Here is a 5,433-nt window from a genome sequence, read left to right on the forward strand (position 1 = left end):
CCGCTAAAATGTTGATACTTCCTGTCTTTACCGTCAATATTTCTCCATTTCCCAGTTTCAATTATAAATTCATGATTCATAGTTCGGAATTTACTAAATGCATGTGTCCGTGAACTGTAAAAATTAGTATTAGCAGGTCTGCCTAGTTTTATGCATCCTTAAAATTAATGTGCCCACAGAATATAATTTTTTGAACCACGAAATTTAAGCCTCACAAAAATATCTGGTTTTACAGTAACCTATCCACACGCAATAGTATCAAATTTATCGTCGGCCAATTTTCACGTTTATGCAACACCTCCTTTACATGTGTGTTGTTCTATAGGAAACAGGTTTTGAGCGTCTGTTTCGAAGGCTATAATGGGCAGGAAGCCATTTCTTACGCTAAATAACACATTCTGTTCTTTTTATCACGTACGCATCTCTTCTCAGTACAAAGTCTTTTATAAAACATACCGTTAATATTTTCTTTAGTAGTTGTAATTCCTTGAAACACCAGAAGAGGTCATGGAATACACAAATACATATATATATATATATATATATATATACAGTGTATGTATATTATCTTTGATCCAATCCAGTCAAGTAACTAGCAATATTAGTTTCATTTGTCTAAAAAAAATTCATCAGTATACAATATCTCTTTCCAATCTCAGACCGAGAAAGATAAATTATGCATTTTTTAGTCACGTGATATCTATTTTGTGCCTAAAATTTTAAAGAGTACACTAAATCAAATGGCGTGCTTTCAACGCTTGTGATCCGTTCGTCCGCAATTTGTAACCCACCGGAAGGGAGACAACTCCACCTCGAATATAGGAGTCGCAATGGGGGACGACCAAAAGTGATATTCAAAGTGTTTCCCTCACCAGAGAGATATTCCTGTCATGTGACGAGTTTCAACTAATCATTGACACTGTTACAAACATGAGGTGTGGTATTGAAAATGCATAAAAATCCTTTAATTATGAGAAAGATGTACAATACATGTAATCCAAATTACTGTAAAATCATAATTTTTACGAGTCTGAATTTTCTCGGTTTTCAAAAAAAAGAAAAGAAACAAGAGGGGAAAAAAAAGAAAGAAAAGAAAAAAAAAGATCTCGTGGACACTTGCGTTCGTGGATAAACATATTTCTAAATGTGTTCTTTATTAACTGACAGGTCATGGAGAACTGAATTTGTGAATTAAGGCTGTCCACAAACCGAACGAAAATAAACCCCCATTGAAAATTAATCATTTCACAGTAGTCAGATGGAAATGGATTAAAAATAAACTAAAGTAAATAGGACTCGACCCGACAAACTTTATACAAGATGTCTGCATTTGTTACAACTCTGATTCAGGTTAAAAATGTCTACTTCAGTCAAATTTGTTACATATCATATCGTGAAACCTTCTCTGATTAAGATCTTCCACTGCTTTGCCGGGGTCTTTCACCCTACTATAGCTCCTGTCTGGCTTGACTCGGGAGACTTTTTTCACCACAATACAGACCAACCATAAAGCCTTCTATTTTCATGCTCTTGAAGAATCCTGATTTCTTTAAAGTCATACCAGAGGAGAGAGTATTGCATAAACATTTATGATTTAACACTAATCATGATAAAAAATATGGTTGTTAATTGAATGTGATCTTTTTCTGATCGAATAAAGGCTCAGTTGAGATGACAAGCAGTATGTCAAGCCGGGGGTCATAAAAGTACACAACTAAATATTTTCTGTTCACAGCTATGTAAGGAAAAAATTAATCTTCAGGTAAGGATGTTGTTGTTTCTGAGATAAACGAAAAAAACAAAAGTTCCGTAACAACTTGGTCATTTTCGCAGTTTTTTTATGTCCGTCTTTTGTCTTCCATAGCAGTTTTTTTTTTTAAAAAAGAGTAACATTATTATCATCTTCATCGTCTTCTTCACTGGCTACCTTGGGAGCAGTATCTGTATGATTCAGAAAAAAACATCAACTCTACCGTGACAGACATCTCCTACAATAATAAACTTAACTTGAAAATGAAAACAGAAACAGGTGACCAATTCTCATCATGATCTTTAAAATACCCAGGTAGGTACATGTATATGACACGTGACCAGCTAGGTACATGTATATGACAACTAAACAGCTAGGTATATGTATATGACAACTAAACAGCTAGGTACATGTATATGACAACTAAACAGCTAGGTACATGTATATGACAACTAAACAGCTAGGTACATGTATATGACAACTAAACAGCTAGGTACATGTATATGACAACAAATCAGCTAGGTACATGTATATGACAACTAAACAGCTATGTACATGTATATGACACGTGACCAGTTAGGTACATGTATATGACAACTAAACAGCTAGGTACATGTATATGACAACTAAACAGCTAGGTACATGTATATGACACGTGACCAGTTAGGTACATGTATATGACAACTAAATAGCTAGGTACATGTATATGACAACTAAACAGCTAGGTACATGTATGTGACAACTAAACAGCTAGGTACATGTATATGACAACTAAACAGCTAGGTACATGTATATGACAACTAAACAGCTAGGTACATGTATATGACAACTAAACAGCTAGGTACATGTATGTGACAACTAAACAGCTAGGTACATGTATATGACAACTAAACAGCTAGGTACATGTATGTGACATCTAAACAGCTAGGTACATGTATATGACAACTAAACAGCTAGGTACATGTATATGACACGTGACCAGCTAGGTACATGTATATGACACGTGACCAGCTAGGTACATGTATATGACACGTGACCAGCTAGGTACATGTATGTGACAACTATACAGCCAGGTACATGTATATGACAACTAAACAGCTAGGTACATGTATATGACAACTAAACAGCTAGGTACATGTATGTGACATCTAAACAGCTAGGTACATGTATATGACAACTAAACAGCTAGGTACATGTATATGACAACTACACAGCTAAGTACATGTATATATATGGAAACATCTTATTATAATGAGACAATTACGTCACCTTTATAGATAAATTCACGTGTATACGTGTTTCTAGAGTACACGCATAATACGTAGTACAAATACATTAGTAAGTCGGGTTAAAACTGGGGTCCCAATCTCTGCATTCCTCAAAATTATTATTTTTTTCGCTGGGAGATAAAAAAAAATATACGAAACCTTACAAAGAAAGAAAGAAAAAAATGTATATCACATCTACCAAGGACACCTGAAACCGAATTAGGTCGAATCAACGCATTTCTACTGAAGAGAAAATAATTCAAAGAATTACCAGGCCTATAACCCTGGCCCCAGTAAGGTAAAACCCACTGTTTATTTCAAGATGAGTCTCCCTAGGATGCTTCAGACCAAACTTGGACCAAATACAATAATTCCTGTAAGAGTAGGATTTTAACTACCCCGATTTATTTCCCCTTTTTTGCCTCCTCCCTCATTACCAAAGGATGCATCAGACCAAATCCAAGAATTCCTAAAGGAGGATTAGGATTTTAAAGAACATGCAAAATTTCCCAAACATGGTCCTTAGAGGCTAAGACTACACATTTTTTACGAAATCTGTTCCTTTCCCCTAAGGATGCTTCTTACCGAATTTGTTCAAAATTTGCTCAATGGTTTCATGACTAGCAGCGATTTGTGAACAAAGTTTACCATACTGTGCCTGACTCTGGCTTTATAAAGTAATTTTGGTCGAGGGAATCAAGTAAAACTTCAAAAGAGTGCGCTTTCATTTCGTCTTCGGGTTTTTAGTTGTCAATTATACAATCAAGCATAATTTTTAGGCCCTTCTGAGTGAGCACCACTCAATATTCTTTCTGGTACAAAGCAACACCACAAATTGCATCTGAAAACGAAGCACCATCATCGACACTTGTATTGATACCTTTCAATGGATTTGTTGTCATAAATGTATTGGGTTTAGATTTGTTATCCAGTATTGGTGCAAGTTCCGAAAGACATTCGAAGGCCCGAGTAGAACGAGGCCTTAAAGTGTTAGATATGATCAGTAGAAAAAACACACGCATCAATACAACATTTCTCTTGTTTTGGCGCTGAACAATATTATAATTCATCATCATCGATGATACTAGCTGTTTTCGCCGCTCCTACCAGGACAATCCTGTTTGTTATGATAGGTCGGGGAGAATTTTTGTACGCCATACCAAGTTCCGGCCCAGAAATTAAACCCCGTATCAGGATTATAAGAAATAATTGATATCTCAAGAATGAAAAATATTATTAATTTTCTGTTCTTTCCTTTTTATAATGCTGTCGGTTTACCAGGATTATATTTCAAGAATGGCTGTCATCAATTTAAAAGTATTGGATGACATGGTAACTTGTGATGTTGAATGTAATAGGTGAAATTATCGTAAATCTATTGATTCTATAGTAACACACTGTAAATAAAATTCTTTTCCAGATATTATCAAAAAAATTAAAAATCATTACTTTCGTCTTTTTAATAAAGTTATCAAACACACAAATGTATGTAATAAACGATAAAAATAGTTTTCATTTTGGCAGAGCCCGCGCAGGTTATATTCTGATTCCTGTTCTATCAAAACGTCTTTTTTTTGGGATGTCATAGTGGTGTGATGGTTATGCAGTTTTCGAATTTCTTTGGGAGGCCGTAGATCGTGAGTTTCAGGCCCGAACAGGGCACGAGTCAAATGTATCTTCCTTTGTAATTTATATTACAATATCCAAATATAAATACATTAGCAAAAAACATCACATATATGATGTCCTGTCCGGCACTCGAACTCAAAAGCTGCGCCAAGACAGGGAATCCTAAACCGCCCAACCACTGCTCCATCACGACATCTCCTATATATGAATTATCTATTTACCTATCATATTTATGATCATATTTATTTATTATTGTCTGCTTTTATTTGTTTACTTGTTTGTTTGTTTAGCAAAATATATTTTTTGTTTTCACATACCTATTTTATATCACCCGAGTGTTTTTGTAAACTTTCGTTCAATATACTTAATAAATATTTCAATGCGTGAATTCCTAACGAATTTCCCGTTGATGTCCGTAAATACCTATGGCTTCGTTTTGTGACATGCAAAGAAGATTTTTTTAATCTCTGAAGGGATAGCCAAGTGTTTAATAAGTGCATGAAGACATCGAACAATTACACAGCAAAAGGTTTCCATTTACTCTGTTCCTGCATATGTTCAACACTTTAAAATCAGGACATTTGTATCTCTTAATTTGTAATTTACTTCTCTCATCGTGTGTTATATAAGAAAAAAGCCACTTGTTACCGTGACATTGGATTTAACAGGAAGTTACCGATTTCCGGGAGGTTTTTCTTTTTTTCGTTTTAGAGGCTAAGAAAACATTGGTTTGGCCTGACCACGTCGTGTTAGGTCTTCACATTGTAAATAAGGAAACCATTTAAA

General features: G+C 34.9%; 1 pseudogene; it reads right to left on the reverse strand.

The window, feature by feature from the left end:
- Window positions 1–1,366: 1,366 nt before the first annotated feature.
- Window positions 1,367–4,176, reverse strand: LOC132552937 (uncharacterized; annotated as a pseudogene).
- Window positions 4,177–5,433: the final 1,257 nt, after the last annotated feature.

This window comes from Ylistrum balloti, unplaced genomic scaffold, assembly GCF_031769215.1.
Source record: "Ylistrum balloti isolate Yb309-2 unplaced genomic scaffold, AGI_CSIRO_Ybal_v1 Utg370288, whole genome shotgun sequence".
Classification (NCBI taxonomy): Eukaryota; Metazoa; Mollusca; class Bivalvia; order Pectinida; family Pectinidae; genus Ylistrum; species Ylistrum balloti.